The sequence below is a fragment of the Crocodylus siamensis genome, chromosome 10 (genome assembly GCF_052110815.1).
Source record: "Crocodylus siamensis isolate JL-2025a chromosome 10, ASM5211081v1, whole genome shotgun sequence".
NCBI lineage: Eukaryota > Metazoa > Chordata > Crocodylia > Crocodylidae > Crocodylus > Crocodylus siamensis.
The window spans coordinates 50,702,408-50,724,334 of NC_143404.1; the positions used below are offsets into that span (position 1 = coordinate 50,702,408).

A 21,927-nucleotide genomic window follows, 5' to 3' on the forward strand; every position below is an offset into this window, starting at 1 on the left:
AGCCACAGGGGAAAATTCTGCTTTAAATTACATAGGTGTAAATCCACAGCAACTTCAGTGAACCCAGCAGAATCATGGCAGATTTATGTTGGTGTTACAGCATCAGAAGCCACAGGTGTCAGCTGACAGAAACTAGCCTTACATAGAGACTCAACACTGCCCACAGAGTCTATGCTGAGAGCGGGCTTTTTGAAAAATAACAGGTCACCAAATGTGATGCTTCAGGGCACAAGCTAGTCCCCTGCAGGGATCAGGAGGAAACTTTCTTTACACATTCAACATAGCTTAAGTGCCCACATGCATTCTTGAGATGGAAGGGAGTCTGCTTTCCTCTGAAGAATCAAGCGTTGTCTGGCTTGTTTCTGAGGATGAGTTCCAGCTACTGAGATGACCCAGCCATTCTTGTCTACCTGTGAAGATCCATAGGTGAGATGCACTGTGTGGCAAAAGCACAAACATCATTCCTATAGGACACTTAAAATGCTGTGAGATCCCTTTCTGCAGAGAGAGACCTCTTCCTATAATTGCAGTTTCAGTTTGTTTTATCACTGAGGTAAATAATTTTCCACAGGAGAAGTATAAGAATATCAGATGCATGTACAATGGAGGTAGAAGCTGAAACAAAATGAGTGGTGTTTCCCAATGTGAAAGGTGAAAGGTATGGCATCTGTGGAGCAAGACTGCCTCAAGCAGGGGACTGAACTAAATGACCTCCTAAGGTCATTTCCAGCCCTATTTTTCTATGACTTCTATGATTCTTAGTCTATTGATGGCCTCGGTTGGGATATCTCTAGAAACACATATGACCTGAAGACTATTTTAAAGGTCTCCGGAAAAAGATAAAGAAAACCATGTCTACAAGAGCCGAACTACAACTGTCACATTTCTGGATCCTACAACATGCCCTTTCTTAGCAACTGGAAAGTCTTAGGAACCACTCTGAGCAAAGCCTTATAGCCCAAATTCAGGGAAACATTTCATTAAGGCAAATGGATCACCCACCTAAGTTCTGAACACAATCAAATACCCATTAAAGTTAATGAGACCTGAAGTCAATGAGAGCTTGCCTGAGTAAAAAAGAAGCCAGAGGCCAAAAGTTCAGTCCAACAGGAGCTTCTCAGACTAACACCCAACCAGGTAAGGGGTTCAGAGATGGAGGTCTATATTTGTTTTTCTTTGGATACATAACTGCAATGCTAAAGCATGCATGAAGTTGACTAGGCTTCACTAATATTCTCTCAGTTCTAGTAGCCAGCAATTACATCCATAGGAACGTAGCTGAACTGCAAAATGAGACCTAAGAAAGCATTTGCAAAGCATAAAATGCAAACAATATGCTGCAAAATGAGACAGTTTGGATGCAACAGCCTATGGAATCGCTGGATCAACAGCCTGAACAAGAATATATTACCAGCACCATTTGAGGATGTAGGAACGAAGAAGAGAGTTTTTCTAAAGACAGCTTTAGTCTTGTTACCCACTTTCATAAGCACACAACATCTTGAACTATGGCTCATTCTGAAGGTCTATTTAGAGTCCCAGCAACTCCCAGCACAAATAGTGGTACATGGTGTAGCTACTTGTTTATCTTGAATGTATTCTCTGACCAATCATGTGCTTCTGCAAAAAGCTGTGGGCAAGTACAAAAATAAAGAACACCACAGTAGTAAGTGAATAGGCTCCAGGCTCAAAAATAGCTCCCTATGCTCATCCCGGCTTCCTCTGGTAAAAGCCTGGAGGCCAGACTGCAACACTTTTCTTCAGTGAGCAGCAATGCAGGGGGTCTCACTGGAATCAATGAGTCCACTGGTGGTAAAAGGTGAGTGCGGCATGGCCTTGAGTGAATAGATGCACCTTACCCCATGCCTAGAAAGTCTACCAACTGTCAAGGGCTGCAAGATCCACCACTCTGGCCCGCTCAGCCCCCAAACAGTTCTGTTCATGAACAGTTAGCATATCTGCCTCTGCTGACTGCTGCTGCAGTGGTGGTGCAGGCGGAGAAGAGCTGGAATGCAGCTACAACAGAAACCATGCAGAGTTTCTCTCTCTAAGTCATCACCTTGAATAGCACCCAAACACAAATAAGAAGTTAGCACAGCCTCTGGAAAACAGGTGCTACGTTTCTTGTGGCTGACACCACCAAGCACATGCTAATTGACTCCTGTATAAAACACTGGCAGCAAACTCCACAGCACGCAAAACCGAAGCCACGTGCTATGGCCAAAAGGCTCCTCACAAGCATCTTCATTCTAGTGCCCTACTCCCCCTAGGCTGATGTCACTGCAAGCCCTACGCACGTAGGAAAAGCAGAATGCCATATGGATCCAGAAGCCCAAGGCTGCCAATTCATCGCTGAAGATCACAATATCAAATCAGTGTTCAGCAGAAGCCTGATTGTAGGCAGATTAGGGTGGGGACAGCATGCTCATTTCCAAACACTGCACTGTGATTGCAAGATCTGCAAATAAAGCCTCTTTTTTTTCTGAATATAAGCAAAGATGTGAACACAAGAAAATGCTACCCAGACTGTACCCAGGTGTCACATCCATTTTCAAGACAGCCTCCGATTGTTACTGATGCTCGTTTCAGTTCCATTTTTTGGCACACGAGATGTGTATTTTCTGTGGGTCAACGTGACGCTCCCGGAGAGTGTTCACGGCACTTCTGGGGTGCTAAAGTTTAAAGCTGCACCTGGCACAGGGGTCAATTTCTCCCTAGCCTCTACTGCCTGCCTGTTTCTGGCAGGGACAGACGGACCACTGTGTGAGCCAGCCAAACCCCACCGAAGCCCCTGGAATTGGGCTGACTTCCACCAGCCAAGGGTGGAAGAGACGGCTTAATGCTGTGCAGTGTCTCTGCCTGGCTGAACAAGAAACCAAGCGCGGGCCTCTCCAGCAGCAGAACTACATGACAGGGAGGCTTCCCTGGCAGTGAGCTCTGTGTAGCAGCAGGTGCAGGCGCAAGGCCCTGAGGTAAGAAATCCCCCTGCCTCACACCCCGGGGTTTTCCCAGGCTTCTGGCCCGCAGAGACCCCCAGGCCCCTCATGTCACAACCGAGCAGGCAGCCCCCAGCGGACCCACTGGCCCCCGACCGCCGCCGCCGCCCAGGGCTGGCTCTCGGCCGCCTTGCCCCCAGGACACGGGAGCGGCGGCAGCCCCGCGGGCGGCAGCCCCCCGGCCCGGCAGCGCCCCCTGCCGCCCCGCCCCGCGCCGCCCCGGGGCCCTGCCGCAGGCGGCGAGCGGCCGCCGCCCGCACGTGAGGCCGCCCAGCCCCGCGCCCCCCACCTCGCCCCGGTGCCGCCGCCGCTGCCATGTGCCGAGGGCCCGGCCGGACTGCGCCAGGCGGCCGCAGCGAGCTCGGTGCCTGCCGGGCCCGGGCCTCCCCCGCGCCCCGCTCACCTGGGTGCCAGCGGCGGCGGCCGGGCCTCGCCACGCAGCCCGGTCCGGGGCCAGGTGAGGGGGCGCTGCCCCCGCCTCCGCCTCCCGCCTGCCCAAATCCCGGCGGCGGCGGCGGCGGCTCCCGGGCTCCCCGCAGCGCGCGCGGTGCATCCAGCTCCCCCTGCCGCCCCGCGCTCGCAGCCGCCCGGATTGAGGTTGTCGGTGATGCTGCAGCAGCGCCGCGAGCCCCCGGAGAGCAGCGCGCGGAGAGGAGGGGGGATGCAAAGGAGGAGGAGGCTGCCCCCAAAACCAGCCCTGGATCTGCGCAGGACTCCGGGATTGCCGCGGGGGAGCGGGCAGGCAGCGCAGCCGGACCGGGACCGGGACCCGAGCAGCTGCGGCGCTCCCGGAGCCGTGGGGACGAGCGCAGGGGAGGGGAGGGGAGGGGAGGAGGCAGGCGGACGGGCCGGGGGCTGCTGCGACGCCTCCTCCTCCAGGTGCAAAGGCCGCAGGCTGGGCATAAAGACCCCACTGAGGAGGGGCCTGGCACCCCCGCGCTGGCAGCAGTCACTACCTTCTCGCCCAGTCTGCCACCCGAGGGAAGGGAGTATGGCCGCCCACCTTTCCAGCAGTCACACTGGGCTGTCTCAGCACCTTCTGGGTCTCAAAGCGCTCTGCAGTGCCCACAACTGCTCCACCCAGCTGTGCAGGTGGGCCAGGCTCATCCTTCCTTGCTTACAGGAGAGCGCACATGGCAGCCACCACTCCTTCCAGCCCGCTCCTTCCCCCAGCCTAGCTCAGGGGCCAAGGCTGTGGTTTGGGCATGCAAGGTATGAAGCACAGCAGTATGGCAGGAGCCCCTGTGCTTGGGCAGACCAGAGAGGCCACGCAGCAGTCAAAGCTCCTGTAGACTCACCATTGCTTAACTCACACCTTTCTCCAGGCCCTCCCTTCTCTGGCTGTATCTGAAATGCCAGGGGACCAAGACACTCAGCTGGACAAACCAGCTCCCAGGGTGAAAGTGGCAGTTGATTGTGTGGCCATTTTGAACCTTTGCCTCCCTCAGTGGCAATGTTTTAGGTGAGATGCTCGCTTCTTTGACAGCGCCCCTCAGTTCTGTTGCCATGATCTGTGGGTAAAGTCCTGCTGGGCTAAACCCACACTGTGCCCTGGCACAGCTGCCCTAACACGGCTCCCTCACCTGGAAGTGCCAGGCCATGACATGAGCAGTTCTTCAGGGGACAGAATTGGGACAAGGGACCCCTTCATTTTGCTTTGAATTCAGCCTCCAGGAAGGTTGGTTCCTCAGTGTAGGACGGGACCTCAACTGACCCTCTCCTGTTGCCATCTTTGATAGATGGGTTGCTGGAAGATGGATATCCTTCTAGCTGTAGCAAAGAACTGAGGTAGCAGGCTCGTTTCCTTTCAGGAAACTATGCATCTTGTCACAAACCACAGTTGCAGTTGAAGCGTCAGCTCTTCTGAACCTCGGTTTCCCTGTTTTTGAAATGAGGTAAATGATGCTAATGACCAGGGAGCTACATTAACTGATGTTTGGAAGCTGCCTAGGGATTCTGGACATTAAGTTGCTGCATAGACTTCCATTATACCTGTAACTTAAGGCCCCTGCTTTTTAAACTGAGAGCCTCCTTCTCTAATGAAAATGGAAATATACAGATTATTTCCCTTCGTAACAGATTCAGTCTGGACTCAGCAAAAGCACAGCTACCTTCAGAGCCTTGAATACCAAATTCACCATTTGGCTTTAGCTCAGTCCTTAGGGGGAAATGACCAAGCAAGAAAAAGTAATGAATGCACACTTGCAGTGCTGTCTGCGCACTAAAAAGCACACTCCCAAAATGGGCAATTTTCTCCCTGGTGTTTCAGGGGTGTTTGGATCCCTTTCCTGAGCCTGAGGGGATGAACACCACTACGGTTTGGAAAAGCCCTCTCTAAATGCCTATCAGCTTCAAAATGATTTTTCTGTTTAAACTGAAATTTGGCAGGTTACTTGCCAGTAATGGAGTCTGGGGCCTTGAGGCATTGCGGTGAAGGAAATGCACTCTGACGGAGCAGTTTTCTTCAAAAGGCGTCTTTTGGCCACAGATGCTAAACACACTGCATCCCAAATAAAGGCAAAAGAGCTTCTAGCACCCGGATTTGGTTCCAACAAATCCTGGTTCTCTGGGCTTCTGGACAACAATGCCTTTTCCATCTTCTCTCCTGTAGCCCGTACAGAACTTTGTGCAACCCCAGTAGGTGAGAGGAAATGAAGATAAAGGTATGGTGAATGATTAATATTATTTATTCTCTGTATTATCATAGTATTTTGGAGACCCAGAGATGGATCAGGTCTGTACTGAGGTAGGTGCTGTAGAAATACAAAATAAAATACAGCAGTTGTCCCAAAGAATTTAGTCTAGCACAAGAGGCAACAGATGGAGACAGACAGATGAGAGAGCACAAAGAACCAGTGAGACATTACTGGTCAGTTGGACAGGCAGTGATCATGGCAGATAAGTTTTTTGTAGGTATCAAAACAAAGGAGAGATCTGAAGGAGGATAATGAGATACCCTGGTAGTGACTTATAAAGAACACTTCCCAAGTGTAAGGGGCAGCACAGAAGGAAATTCTTGGTTTAAAATCTCATTAGTGGGCAATGGAGACTGGTAGCATGGCCCAACTGAAGGCAAGAAACAACTCTGAGGTAGGTGAGGATAGACTGTGAAAGGCTTTCAAAGTAAAGACCAGCAGTTTTAATTCAATAAAGAAGTGTATGTGTGGGGGAGGGGGGAGAGGGGGCGGTGTATTCAAAGCAATGAGCTGGGAACATGATATTTGCAGCAGCATTCTGCAGTAGGGCAAGAATGCACTGATCAATCCATGGACAGGGATGTTGCAGTATTTGAAATGCAAGACAACAGGAACCTGGAGGAGAATTTTAGTTAGGCATGGATCTTCTTGATCCATATTAAATGTGAGCTTATGCCAGGTGCTGAGACCATGTCAGATGAAGGGACCAGATTGAAAGCTGAGGACTGGTGGGAGTGCAATATGAAAAAGTTGTGGATGATTGTGCAGGGACTATGTGGAAAGAACAGTATGGGATCATGCCATTATGATCATACAGTATGATCTCGGAGATGTCCTGGGGGAAGAATTTAGGTGCAACCTGGATTCTGGTGTACATGCCTTCTGCATGCTTGACTTTGCAACCTAAATAACTCCCTTTTCATGTCGATTTTTGCATATAAGTAAACACAGACCTTTTCTTGGGGCTGAATTATTAGAACTAGATCCTGTAACACAGGGGGCAGATGTTTGGTGGAGATGACAAGGGCCACATTAATCAGATTGGAACAAACTGACTGGCAACATAAAAAAATCCCCAGCTAGGTGTCTGTATTTGTGCCATTCACAACTGGAAAACCTTTGATGTGGGAACTTAGATCTTAAGGTAGGGACAGTTTATCAGCAGGTTAGCAGTGCAGAAGTCACTGGGGTGGTAAAACAAAGATGACAGCAGCTATCTATCATGGGCTCTGATGGTGGGGATGTTGAGAGAAATGCTGCCAACTTACAGTGTTTTGCTTTCTATGGTAAGTGTGCAGTAACAGCTGTACCAAAGAACTGACTTCAGATCTAGTGCACCAGGGCTCCATCCCTGCCCTCGTCTACCCTCTGGCAACCCTCAAGGACAAGCTTGGAAGTTCCAGGTTCGCACAAAGGCAGGGCTGGGAACAAGGAATATAGAGGGGTCCAAGAAAGCCAAAGTGGAGGTGGGATAGCACTGATGCCAATGATGGAGAGGTAGCTTTGGTTCTCCTGCAGAATCTGACTCATTAGTAGACAAGGATGCTACAGGGAGTTTGGTGTTGTTGCCTAGCATTATGAACCTCTGGGTCACTCTGCAGAGCAGGTTGAGAGGGTGAGGGGAAGGCTTGCACTTTGAGCATGAGGGCATTTTCATTTTTTGAGTATTGACTGGGAGATCTGCCAAGAGTCAGAGTAAGTGAGATGTGTCTAGAGACAGTTCAGGATGGCTCTCCCACTGAGGCTGTGGAACTGCCTGCACAGCAAGAGGCTACCGCAGAGCTCATCTTAGGCATTAAACCAGTGATGTGAAAGGAATACAAACAAAGATAGGTGGGTGAGGACAGGATTCATTGGAGATCTGGTGATCACAGTGACATTAGGTTGTAGAAGATTAGGGGAAGGGGTTACTTATATAGAATTAACAAATACAGTGCGAGACCACCAGTCCTCAGAGCCTTTTGCTTTCCATAGCTAGCTGTTTTTATAGATATATAAAACTTTTCAGCTTCATGTCTGCATTTCCATTGCATTTATGTCAAGAATCACCCCGCTGTTGCCCTCCCAGTACCTTTCAGTATCCCAATCACTGCTCAGGCAATAGATTTGTTTAATCTGTTACTCTCTAACTGTATACACTGGTAAATAATAGCCCCTGCAAGGACAGAACAGCCAGTATATTCAGAGAGTGTAAGGGGCTGGAAGGGACTTAGCAAGATCATTGGGTTCACCTCCCTGCACCAGGCAGGAAAGACAACTGGGGGTCAGGTGACCTCAGTGAGGTGACCGTCCAGTCTCCTCTTGAAGATTTCCTGGGTGATTGATTGCACCACCTCTAGAGGGAGCTTATTCCACAGTCTGGACACCCTGACTGAAGAAGTTTTTCCTAGTGTTAAGCCTGAAATGGTCTTCCAGGAGTTTGTGGCCATTGCTTCTGGTTTTCCCCAAGGGTGCCCTGGTGAACAGTTGTTCACCAAGCCCATGATGTATTGCTCTGATGTAGCAGTAAACTGCTACTAAGTCCCCTCTCAGCCTTCTCTTTTTTAGGCTGAAGAGACCCAAGTCCCTCAGCCTTTCCTTGTATGGCTTGCCATGCAAGTCTATGACCATACGTGTGATGCAGTAGATCCAGTAATGTCCATGCCTCAGAACCTTGGGAGATCCTATAAGGCTATTCATTTCACTTAGTTACAACTAAAAGATGACAGTATTATTTAAAGCAGGGGGTATTAAAAATATAGCTCACAGGTTTGATCCAGCCTGCAGAATGTTATCATCCAGCCCGTGGTGCTGCTCATGGTTCTCAAACAGGACCCACATGCCACATGAAGCATACTCCAGACTGGCCTGCATGCCACATGCAGCGCACACCAGCCCTGGCCCTGCCACCATGTGTCTAGGATGGCCATCATAGAGGACATTCCAGTTTTCTGCTACTCTCCTCTGTTGAGACCCAATGCCTTTATGTCCCCTATTTTTCTCTTCAAGAGGACATAAAGGCATTGGGTTTCATATCAATAGAGGACGGAGGACAACTGGACTATCCTATATGATGGCCACCCTACAATGTGTCACGTGGTAAATGGGGCTGGGCCTAAGGCGTATGCTGCATATGACGTGAAGGGCTGGTCCAGGGTGTGCAGGACTGGTCTGGGGTGTGCACTGCATGCGGTGCCTGTGTGGCAGGTCAGTAGGGGGTGTTTCCAAGTTAAGTCACCTGCCTCACTGTGCCAGACCACCTTCCAGGCTCCAAGTGTCTCCCTAGGGGTGCCTCACATCCAGCCGACCCCCTTCCTGAAGCACACTTGCAAACCTGGGGATAATACCACCACCACCCTGGGTCTGGACTGATCTTGGCCCTTTGCCCCCTGGGGAACACGGGCCTAGTAGTCCTTGAGGGTACTTGACCCACTGCAAGAACTTGGGGTGTTTCCCTCAGTCTGAAGCACAAATAGTGGTCTCCCTTAGTCAGCCGGACCACGGGGGCCCTAAGGCATAATTTAGACCCTCTCTCAATAAGTCTCCCATGCTAGGTACAAAGAATTTTATTGGCTATAAGGAGTAGGTTTGGAATAGGGTACAGGGTAGAGCAATGTCAGAGAAATCCCTTAATGCAAACAGTGGCATGGTAGCCCTTGATTACACATCTGTGTTACTGCAAGCTTTATATCTAGTTAGCTCTCAAGTAGCTTACCCACAAGTATCATCCAGAGGCAGATGGAGATTCCCTCTGGAGGCAAGCAGTTCACTGAACACAAGTTCAAGAAAGAGGGCAAGTTTCAGATGGTCCAGCTTCTCTGAGAGTCCTCGTTATGGCTGCTGCTCCACTTCTTGAGCAGTCTTTAACTTATATAGACCTTAAGACCTCATTAACCTGACCCAGTGAAGGCCAGCCATTGTTGGCTGCCAGCCAACCAATTTGAAATGCATCACTGGTTGCCAGGTAGACTGGCAGGGTTTCTAGCCCCCTCCTGGTCATGATGACATTGCTTAGAACAATAGGGAGTTTAAGCCCTACCACCCAGCTGTGTGAGGCCAGTCATGTAGGCAGAGGAAGCAGGTTTCCCCCTGCCTCAGGAATGCATCCAGCTCAGGTTCCAACTCAGGTTTACCTGAAGCCAATGGGGTCAGGGGTATCTGCCCTCTGCAGTGACCAGTAACCAAATTGTCAGATTGGTCATCAGCCTTATAACAGAGTTTGGGAAGAGACAGAGATGGCATTCTGCCACACGTGCACCAGACCAGCCTGCGTGCTGCATCTGGCATGTAGGCCCAGTTTGAGAGCCTGATCCAGCCTACAGACCAGCCTCACCCACTCATCTGGCCCACAGGGTCAGAGTTTGATACCCCTGATTTAAAGCTAGCAAAAAGGAACTAATATTATCCAGCAATAATATATAGGCCTCTCTGACTCTTCCTCAGTTGGCAAGCCTGATTGCCACCCCTGTAATGGTAGCCCTCTGACATCTTGTTTAGCAAATTTGTCCCACCATTCTTTCTGTCATATGAAAGCCTATTTCACCAAAGCAAAGAAGGGTGTTAAGATAGCACTCTGCCATCCATGTAAATCCTGGCTGCCTAACAGCTGTTTTTCCATCAGAGATCTGCACTGCTGGGTGAGTACAGTTCATGTTGTATTGAACTGAGAGGTTATATTCCACCTCTCTTGCTCACAGATGCTGAAGGAACCTCTCCTGGGAATCCTCAGCCAGATTATGGGTCCTTCAGTCAACCCCAACAGGTCACAGGGGCTATAGCAGTGGCGGGCAAAATGTGGCCCACGGGCCAGATGTGGCCTGCCGGGCCAGATGTGGCCTTCCAGGCCATTCCGTCCAGCCGACGGGACCCCTAAAAAATTTAGAAAATTAATATTTATCTGTCCCTGGGTGCCCATCATGTGGCCCTCAATGGCTTGCCAAAACTCAGTAAGTGGCCCTCCACCTGAAATAATTGCCAACCCCTGGGCTACAGTGCCCCAACAAATCTGGCCCTGAGTACAGATCCCATGATGAGTAAAACTGACCATGTGAGTCATAACCTGTCAAACCAGGATGTAGAGGGACCTTACTCCATGCTCTGGAAACATCTAGGAAATGTCTGGGATCTGGAAATGCATTGGTGTACTGGTGAGCACTGCGTGAGTGTGGCTCATGTTACTGAGAGAGAGCAAATGGAGGCAAACTGCACGCAGGCAGCCAAGAGTGGGGCTAACTGTAAAGGGATATAAGTGGCCAGAGCTTAAGATGAGAAATGCCTATTGCTGCTATGCTGGCAGCACAGTAATAGTACAATAATACAATAGAATAACCTGGGGAAGCAGCAAAAGAACTACTGCAGTGCTGGCTCTGCTGCTGTAGGCCATCCTGAAGGCTGACAAACAAATCACCTGCAGACTGCCTAGGGAGTCACATGACCAGAAGGGGCAGAGCTCTGGGGTATATAAGCCCTGGAGGCTGAAGGGAAAAATGCTCTTCAGGCTGGTGCTGCAAGACTGAGTAAGATCCTGCTAAGTTGGGGAGTGGGACTAGTATGGATGATGATTGCCTTACATGGCCAGCAGGCTTAGAGAATTAAGTTGGAGCTAGTGTGTGTTTATGTGTTGTATCTGAGTTTTTTACTGGTGGCTAGCATGGGACCAGAAAGGGGTGAAAGGAGGTCCCAATGATGCCCAAAGGGCATGTGGCTGTCCTAAACCATGCCAGAAGGTAGGGGCTTGATTGCAGCAAGGGAGACAAAACCCTGGGAGAGGGAAAACAAGGCTCTGTAACCCATGAGGTGCAGGGACATGGCCAGAGTACCTACAGCCCAGAGAGGGGTGGAGAGTGGAGCCAGAGAGCCCATGAGTCCAAGAAGAGCAGATGCATGGGCTAGACAGCCCACAGTTCAGAAAGGGGCAGAGATTAGGGCCAGAGAGACCACAGCCTAGGCATGGGAGAGATCAGAGTCCAAGAGGGTGAGACAAGAGCTGGAATCTGGGGAGCCAGGCCTGGTGCAGTGGGTCTAGGCCAAAGGGACCAGCCAGAGCAGTGGGGGTGGAAGCTGGGAAGGCCAAGGCCCCAACAAGGGAGTGGACTCCTAAGGCAGCCTGGTGATCTGGGGCAAGGTGCCTACTTAAATGATTGGAAACACTTGCAAGCCATAGGCACAGCTATGGGGAGGTTTGGAGGCTGTGATTAGCCCATAAGGTAACAAGTACCCTTGGGAGCCATGTACAGGTCAAGAGGGCCCACATAATGGGAAGGATTGAGTACAAGTAGCATGGTCCAAGAGGGATCTATGGGTAAAGAGGACAGATTGTGGCCTGTTCTAAGACCCTTGAGCAGTCTCCCTTTACAAGTTTGTATTAATAAGATCATGGCATGGCAGGTGAGAGCAAAGGGAGGGACCTTACTTAGAGTGGAGCAGGAGCTGAGTCGCCACCAGGGGGAGTGACAGAAAACCCTGGAGCCCAGGTCCTGTTACAGCCCTTACCAAAACGGGCACAGACAACCAAGAGCTTGGAAGAATCGCTGTATGAGACTAGGATAAAAGAATTACTGGGGTTGATCCTAAGCTTGCAATACCTCACATATGGCCCATATGTGATGAGACAAATAGGGGTTAGGAGATAGATGAGGGACACAAATTTCCTAACTATTATTTGAATGTCTTCAAGCCAAGAAGGGAGAAGAGTTATTGATGGAGATGTGGACGAAAAATCCCAGAATAATAGGATAGAACTAAAGCATGCAGTTTAGTAAGATTAAAAAAGGATTAAACCCTTTTAAATAAGGCCAGCACTTGAAGTTAGTAGCACAGGCAGAAGGAAAACAAGTGTGGGCTGTCGGGTCTCATGTTGTAAATCATAAGCTGATCACCGGCTTGGGTCAGGGTGAGTCCACCTGTGTGTTCTGAGAGTTTGACTTCCTCAGATGCATTTACCATAAGCTACTGTTGGAGATGGGATGCCAGACCAGATTAGCCATTGGTCTGTTTCAATGTGATAATTCTTGTGTTGCTAGGACAGTAAATCTTAGGTTGTTGGACATTAGAAAACATTTTGTGGTAATGGGAGGCTCTAGAATAGTTGGTCCTAGGCATTATTTATATTTATATTAAACAAACTGCTTGGTAATGCTTCGTAGGAAAAAATGCTTCAGTCCATGCAGATGACCTTGGGTGAAGGAGGGGAAGCAAGGAAAGGAATCCAATACAGGATTTTCTTTTCCTTTCCTTTAAATATCATTGATGCTAATCTTGTGGGCTGTGAGAGAGCATGAGTTTGTATAGCACTTGAGGACTCAGCTGTGGAGAAGGGGAACAGCTTTACAATGTTGCTGCTGGAGAGACAGCCATTAAAATCCATTTCCCTGCTTAAGCATAAATATGGGAATGGCCAACAGAGGCAACTGACAGTCATATTTTTGAGGAGCAGCATTTTCCATGAGGGTCCCACAGCGCTTCACAAACATACCAACTTTATAAACCGCACAATCAAAGCTCCCAAAGCCTTTGGCTTCCCAGTTGCTGGCCAGAATCCTAACAGGGGAATTGGCATGTAGCCACTAGGCCTGTTCGAATAGGGAACTACTTGATTCAGATTCGGCCGATTTGGATGCCAGCAATTTGATTCAGAGCTCTGAATCAGTTTCCCACTTCAATTCGGCTGAATCGGCTCCGAAGCTTCAGAGCCAATTCAGACATTCGGTCATAGCGTATAACGGGGAATCAATAAAATATCTATAACTTTGTTGTTTTTGTCCAATTCAGATGAAACTTGCAGGGGCGGTAGTCTCTCCTGAGAGCATGAAGCCTGCCAAGTTTCAAGGAGATGGGTGAAGGGGTTTGGCAGAAACTGCATCCCAAATTCTTGAAAGCAAAACTCATGTCATGTGTATGTGTTACGCCACAGGGGTGGTGGCCCCTGGTGAGGCCACAAAGCCTGCCAAGTTTCAAGGAGATAGGTGCAGGGGTTTGGGGGAAACTGCATCTCAAGCTGTGCGCAAGCACAGCTCGTGACATGGGTGACACTGTGTGTTAAGGTGCAGCAGGGTGAAAGCTGCAGCACTGCTAGCCCCTGCTGCAGCCACAAAGCCTGCCAGCTGTCAAGAAGATCAGTGAAAGGGTTCTGGGGCCCTGCACTGCTAGCTGCTGACCATACGAACTACCCCATGAACCATGCGCTAAACAGCAGACTCACAAAGCCAAGGGTGGTGCTTCCAAAGGAGCCCAGGGGAGTTCAGTTTCAATAGGATATAAGTGCTTAACTCCTCAGGTTCTTGTGAAAACTCCCAGTCAGCAGGACTGGGATGGGTGGGTTGATGGCCCAAAACAGAGAGGAAAGGTTTTGTTTGCAGAATAGAGTGGAGCTTGAGTGAAGCGAACAGACAGGAGAGCCTGTTCCAGAAAAAAGGAGATGCAAGAAAGAAGCCTCTTGCGCTATTGCTGACAAGGCTGCATGTAGGGACAAGAGTGTGACTGGTGCTAGACAAGGAGAAGGAAGGAAGAGGGTAAAACTATATAGAAACACATTTTTTTTTTTTTTTCAGACATAACGTGCCTCCATATAGTACATGCTGTATTTACCACTCTTAATACATATTATCACATTGCAGCTACTGGCTGGCTCTAGCAACTATAACTTCCTGTTCCTTATCCCCAGCTGAACAAAGCTTTCTCTTGGCTCGAGTGGCACAGGCTTAGGGGCTGAAGGTCCTGAGTTTGATCCCCATGGTCCTCAGCAACAGTTAATAGTCCTGGTTCAGAGCCTTGTGCTGACAGCAGTGCTACATATCTGCACCACCCTGCTTTTGCTTTTTGTTTTCTTCCACTCTGACAGGGCGCAGGGCAGAGGATGGAGCCAGCATAAGAGACTGTAAACTAGCTCCCGTCTAGCTTTACTGTCAGTTTAACAACCAGAATAGCTTTATTATAATAAACAGTAAAATTCTCTTTCTCAATCTTTAAAACCAGTAGTAAAAGCAGGCTGGAAACTGGTGCATACTAGTCACAAATGGTGTCACTTTCTAGATACACGTTGATTGGCAGCCAAAGGTTAAGAAATGTCAATTTTTAATTAAAAAACCCCAAACACCCTATATTTTTAAAGAGCAGTTCTGCTGCTTTGTGCATTGCTGGTTCCCTACATGTGAACATCCAGAAATGCGTGTGTTAAGAAAATGGGTGCAGTGTTCTGTGAAGTGCACATGTAAAATCAAAGCACTAATTAAGCAGAAGGCGCATTAAAAAACAGAAAAAATCTGGGAAGAGGAAAGATGGGGAGAGCACAGCAAACAAAAAAAAATCAGGAAGAAAAATTAGTGTGTGCAATAAAAAATGCAGAACAGCAAAATGCACAATGCCCCTGTGGCAAGACGGATATAAATACCAAGGGGACTGGATTCGGATTTAGACCACTCTACAGAGGAGCTGCTACTTCTGTGTCAGTGTTTGAACCTGAACTTAAAAACAGGGTTCCTTTGCCTATCATCATTAGCTCTCCTTCTTCCATTGTCATGTGACCATCAAGAGGTTCAGAAGGTCAGATCAGCTAAGAACATAGCAGATCATTTTCCAAAGTGGATAATTATTCTAAGTGTCCACACATAAAAATGCCAAGTTTTGTTGTGGTTGTTTTTGTAAAGGGAGTTTTCTTAAAATCAGATATCTTCTCATGGTTTCATAGTTAGTAGGGTAGGAAGGGACCTGAGCAGATCATTGAGTCCGACCCCCTGCCATGGCAGAAAAGAGTACTGGGGTCAAACGACCCCAGCAAGGTGTACATCCAGCCTCCTCTTAAAGACCCTGTGGGAAGGAGCCAGCACCATTTCTTTTGGAAGTTGGTTCCAGATCCTAGCTGCCCTGACCATGAAGTGGCACCTCCTGATGTCTAGTCTGAATCTACCCTCTGCCAGCTTGTGACCGTTATTCCTAGTCACTCCTGGGAGTGCTTGGGGGAACAGGGACTCCCTCAACGCCTGCTGGTCCCCTCTGACTAGTTTGTAAATGGCCACTAAATCCCCCCTCAGCCTTCTCTTGTGGAGGCTGAACAGGTTCAGGTCCCATAGCCTCTCCTCATAGGGCCTGTCCTGCTGCCCCCAAGCATGTGAGTGGCCCAACTCTGGACCCTCTTCATGCTGTCCACATCCCTCCTGAAGTGTGGCGCCCAGAACTGGACGCAGTACTCCAGCTGCGGCCTGACCAGTGTCACATAGAGGGGGAGTATCACCTCCTTGGACCTGCTTGAGATGCATCTGTGGATGCATGACAAGGTGCGGTTGGCCTTCCTGACTGCATCCCCACACTGCCGGCCCATGTTCATCTTGGCATCAATGATGACTCCAAGATCCTTTTCTGCCTCTGCACTGACAAGAAAGGAGTTCCCCAGCCTGTAAGTATGGTGCTGGTTCTTCCTCCCCAGGCACTTGCACTTGTCGGTGTTGAATCCCACCCTATTCTTATCCGCCCACCCCTGTAACCTGTCTAGGTCTGATTGTAGCCTATTCCTTCCTTCTAGCATGCCCACTTCCCCTCCACATCTTAATGTCATCAGCAGATATGAACAGGGTGGTTTTTACCCCCTTGTCCAAGTCACTGATGAAGATGTTGAACAGTGCGGGCGTGAGGACCAAGCCCTGCAGAACCCCACTGCCCACATCCCTCATATCTTATGCTGGGCAGCTGACAATGAAAGCACCCATAATTACTGGTCACATCAGAAAATCTTAACATCAAAAGTTAGGGTCTGTAACCCTGAGCTGTAAGTCTTAAGAGGGCACAGCTGTCATGCTTGACTTCCACTGTGTGCTGACAGTAGTTGGTCTGGACACACCAAAAAAACCCCTCTTCCCTTCCATTGTCCAGGATACTATGCTAAATTCATGTGTTCCAAAATCATAAAATAGGCTTAAAAAATCATGCACTTGCATTAAGAATTATGAGATTTAAAAAAAAATAAATATTGGCATTTTTTTATTTGCCTTCTGGTGCATTAACCTTTAGGTCTCACATTTTCAAGCTCTTCTCTGAAACCATGAAAGCTAGAAATGGGCTTAAAGTACAGCTGATCGAGTGTCTTGTGTAATTCCATGACTCCAGGAGGTGAGGCTCTAAAATCGCTAGCCAGTATCCTGAGATTTACCAGAAAATCATGAGAATTGAGATGAGGCAAAAAAGAAAGATGTGGAAAACAGTTGTTATGTTTCAAAACAATCAGGAACATGGGATGGGAATGGACCTTCTGGTTTACTGAGTCCTGTCTCCTGCTATCACAGGATACCCACAGGCAGTCCCTCTAATAAACTGATCGGACAATAGCTGTATATAATGTTATTGGATCCTGTATCTGTACATATGTACCTCAGTAATCTTACATATGTGGGTTATCCCATTCAGCTGAATGGCACTATTCTTATGTATTAAGTTGCTTAGGGTACAAATGTTCCCATAATCTAAGTCTTGTATATATTTTTACAGTTCCTGCCACAAAACAAGGCAGTCCTTTTTGGCCACTGTTGTCCCTATATTGTACCTGTGGCAGGTCTCTGAATTATGCTTTGTGGTTTTGTGACAGAGTTGATTGTGTAGTTTTAGTAACAGGCTAGACAAGAATTTGCTTGGAATGATTTGGTTAGAGATGATCCTGTCTCAGGCAGGGGTTGGCCTAGATGTCAGGTCCCTTCCTGCTGTACTTTTCTATGATTCTATGATTTAGAGTCTGTGGGTATTCCTATATCTAAATATTACATGAATAGAAATGAAGTCAACTCTTTCGTGATGACACCTCTCTCTGAACATGCTTCTTATATTGGTCATAAAAATATGGAAATCCTGAGCCCAAGGCACCAAGCATGGGCCACAAGGTCCCCTTGGCTAGAGACAGACATTCAAAAAGCTGGAGCCTGAATTGATTAAATCTTTGCAGGTTAATCTAACCTGCCTAGATTGAACCAATTTGCAAGTGAACAGACATTCATGAAATGCAGGCATATGCCTGCAGTGTCTCAGGCCGGGAGCTGGGGGGAGCTAGAGCAGCCCTCACCTGCAGGAAGGTTGTGGGGGTGGAGGATGGGGGTGGCTAGCCCTGGCAGTAGCTTGGAGTGAACTGTTCAAGGAGGTGGTTTAATTCCCCTCCCCTTGTCCCACCGGCACAGACCCAGGCCAGAGTCTGCCGGGCTCTTCTCCCCCACTGCTGCAGCGGCGGGGCCAGGGTGTGGGCAAACACTGCCCAGCATGGCCCCTGAGACGGGGGGGCAGAGAGCAGGGTTATTCCCCACTCTATCCCCACTGCCCCCAGGGGATCACAGCTGGGGTTTGGCTGCCCGATTGCCACTGCCGCTTGCTCCCTAGGTGGGGCAAGCCCCCTCTTGTCCTTCCACCAGAAGCCAGAGGGAGGTGGGGAATAACAACCCTCCCTGCCCCCTCTCCTAAGGGACCCTGCCGGCTGGCCTCTGGCCCCACCCCCACCCCGCTGCTGGAGCAGCAAGGGGGCAGGGCCCTGATGGGGCAGCACCCCCTGTCCTGGTGTCTGGGGAGCATGAGCCTCTTCCTGGCGGGGTGCAAGCGGGGTAAGAGCTGCCACAGATTGCAGCAAACAGTGACACCAGGGCTTGGAGGGGGCCATAGCCCCCAAGCCTTCCTAGTGCTGCCGCTTCTCATCTGCAGCACCTTTCCCCACCCCCGCCCACAGCACAGCCCCCTCACTGGAAAGAGGCTCACGTTCCGGGACACTATCATAGAGTCATAGAAGTCGGGTCGGAAGGGACCTTGTAGATCTTCAAGTCCGACCCCCCGCCTGGGCAGGAGACAAACTGGACTCAAATGATCCCAGCTAGGTAGGCATCAAGCTTCCTCTTAAAGACCCCCAGGGTAGGAGCCAGCACCACTTCCCTTGGAAGTTGGTTCCAGACCCTAGCTGCCCTGACTGTGAAGTAGTTCTTACAGATGCCTAATCTAAACCTCCTCTCCAACAACTTGTGGCCGTTATCCCTTGTTATGCCAGGGGGTACTAGGGGAAACAAGGTCTCTCCCAAACCCTTCTGGTCCCGCCTAGTGAGTTTATAGACGGTCACCAGGTCCCCCCTCAGTCTTCTCTTGTGAAGGCTGAACAGGTTCAGGTCCCGCAGTTTCTCACTGTGGGGTCTGCCCTGTTGTCCCTGGATCATGTGGGTGGCCCTCCTCTGGACCCTCTCCATGTTGTTCACATCCCTCCTGAAGTGAGGTGCACAGAACTGGACGCAGTACTGCAGCTGTGGCCTGACCAGTGTGCATAGAGGGGGAGGATCACCTCCTTGGACCTGCTTGAGATGTACCTGTGGATGCACGACAAGGTCCGGTTAGCCCTGACAACCGTGACCTCGCATTGTTGGCCCATGTTCATCTTGGAGTCAGTAATGACTGCGAGATCCCTTTCTGCCTCCATGCTCTCAAGAAGGGAGTTTCCCATCTTACAAGTGTGCTGCTGGTTACTACTGCCCAAGTGCAGCACCCTGCACTTGTCAGTATTGAAGCGCATCCTGTTTTTGCTAGGCCACCCCTGTAACCTATCCAGGTCTTGCTGCAGTCTTTCTCTCCCTACTAGCGTGCTCACCTCACCCCAAATTTTGGTATCATCAGCGAATTTAAACAGGGTGCTTTTCACCCCGTCATCCAAATCGCTGATAAAGAGATTGAACAGCACGGGCCCAAGGACCAAGCCCTGGGGGACTCCGCTGCCCACTTCCCCCCAGGTCGAATATGACCTGTCCACCACCACCCTCTAAGTACGACCCTTCAGCCAATCTGCAATCCATTTGGTGGTGTAGGCATCAATGCCACAGTCGCCCAATTTTTTAATGAGGATGGGGTGGGAGATGGTGTCAAAGGCCTTGCTGAAGTCCAGAAAGACTACATCCACAGCAACACCTGCATCCAGGGCTTTTGTGACCTGATCATAAAAGGCAATCAGGTCGGTCTGACATGACCTGCCCCTAATGAAACCGTGCTGGTTGCCTTTGAGCATCATCTCTGAGGCTGGCCCATCGCAGATGTGCTCCATGATGATCTTCTCAAAGAGTTTCTTTAGGATTGAGGTAAGACTGAGGGGCCTATAGTTGTGTGGGTCCTCCCTCCTCCCTTTTTTAAAGATGGAGACCATGTTGGCTATCTTCCAATTATCTGGCATCTGGCCCGAGCACCACGAGCGCTCGTAAAGCTGTGTCAAGGGCCCTGTAATAACCTCTGCTAGCTCCCTCCACACCCTGGGGTGGAGAGCATCTGGACTGGCTGATTTGAACACGTCCAGCCCCTCCAGAAGCTCTCTAACCCGCTCCTCCCCAACCTGAGGTCTGGAGGCGTTCCCCTCGAGTCCGTCTTGCATCACGGTGGGGGAGTCCCGGTCCCTGCCCAAGAAAACGGAGATGAAGAATTGGTTAAAGAGGTCTGCTTTCTCCTCTGGTGCAACCACCAGATTGCCCAGAGGATCTTGCAGGGGCCCCACATTTCCTGGTGCTTTCTTCATCCTCCCTATGTATTTGAAAAAGGACTTTTTGTTATCTTTGATTTTGGATGCAAATCCTAGCTCTATGTCCACTTTAGCTTTCCTGACTGCCCCCCTACAGGCCTGAGCAGAGGAGGTATACTCCTCTTTGGAGATAGCACCCCCCTTCCACTGGTTGAACGCCGCCTTTCTGGCAATCAGGCATTCCCGTACACCCTTGGTGAGCCAGGGGGGCTTTCGGGCACTCCTGCCCCCCTTGCTTTTTGTTGGGATGGTCACCCCTTGGGCCCTGAGTGTCATCTCCTTAAGGAACAACCACTCATCTTGGGCACAGAGTTCCCCTGCCCTTGAGAACCCCAGCGCCTCTCCCACTAATCTCAACTTGTTGAAGTTGGCCCTCTTGAAGTCTAGGGCTACCGCCTTGCTGCAGGCTCTTGACACCCTGCGCTGGATGATGAATTCCAGCAAGTGATGATCACTATCACCCAGGTGGTCAAGGACCTGGAGGCCCCTTACCAGGTCATCGCCTGTGGCCAGGACCAGGTCCAACAGGGCATTTCCTCTGGTGGGACTGTGCATCTCCTGAATTAAGTGGAGGTCCTGCATCTCGGCCAGGAACCTCCTGGAACGGTCCGACCTGGCTGACTGTTCCTCCCAGCAGATGTTCGGGTAATTTAAATCTCCCATGACAATTACATCCCTTGCCTTAAGGGCCTCTGCAAGCTGGCCTGAAAATTCCCAGTCCAGCTCCTCCCCTTGGTTGGGGGGTCTGTAGTAGGCCCCCACCGTTAGATCCCTCTCCCCATGGCCCCTTGTATCTTGACCCAGAGTACTTCCGCTTGCCCCTCTGACCCCATTTTGCTGGCAGAGGATGTGTATTGCTCCTTGACATAGTGCCACACCCCCGCCTTTTCTTCCTTATCAATCCCACCTGTAAAGCCTATAGCCTCTAATGCTAACTGCCCAGTTGTGGGATGAATCCCACCAAGTTTCTGTAAGCCCTATTATGTCTGGGTCTGAACTGGCTGTTTTGAGGGCGAGTTCCTCCTGTTTATTCCCCATACTACTTGCCCTTAGTCTCACAGGATCCCAGTGCATGTTGCAAGCATGGCATTGGCTATGAACTTCTAAAAAGCTTCTGGGTGCCAAAGTCCCTGTCTGCATAAGTGAGAGAGAATCTTGCAGGCTGAAAGCACCTTATACATGTGGGGAGTCGCTCTTCCATGTGTATGTTGCCCAGAGCTCCTGGCCTTCCTGGTGGTGTTATTTGCCTAGGGCTAGATTCTCACACTTAAGTGTGAGTTTAAGATCTGACTTGGTGTGAAAATGGCAGATACCTTGCCTTTACCCATCTACTCTTTATTAAACATCCAGTTAAGCTGTTTGTTCCATCCATACCCTGTGCCACTGAATTCCACAGGCGACATGTTCATTGCATGGTAAATATATTACCTTTGACCAGTTTTCAATATACCCTAACCAGGCTGACACCTTCTGGTACTCAGGAATTACTGAACATGGTGACAAGTACTGTTCTTTCTAATCCTGGTGTCTTTAGTAATGCAAAATAGAAGTGCCAGGTCAGCACAGCTGCAGGGCCATTGTGAGCAACCACCAGATTGCCCAGAGGATCTTGTAGGGGCCCCACATTTCCCGGTTCTTTCTTCATCCTCCCTATATATTTGAAAAAGGACTTTTTATTATCTTTGATTTTGGACGCAAGTCCTAGCTCTATGTCCGCCTTAGCTTTCCTGACAGCCCCCCACAGCTTCCGGAGGTA

At 49.7% G+C, this 21,927-nt stretch overlaps 1 protein-coding gene across 3 annotated transcripts in view; it reads right to left on the reverse strand.

The window, feature by feature from the left end:
• Nucleotides 1-3,614, reverse strand: part of DLGAP4 (DLG associated protein 4) — a 359,708-nt gene extending 356,094 nt beyond the window's left edge. For all 3 annotated transcript variants that reach the window (XM_090064375.1, XM_090064374.1, XM_090064373.1), the window contains exon 1: nucleotides 3,400-3,614. The gene's annotated coding sequence lies outside the window, so the exon portion shown is untranslated. The remainder of the gene's footprint in view (nucleotides 1-3,399) is intronic.
• Between the last annotated feature and the right edge of the window lie 18,313 nt (nucleotides 3,615-21,927).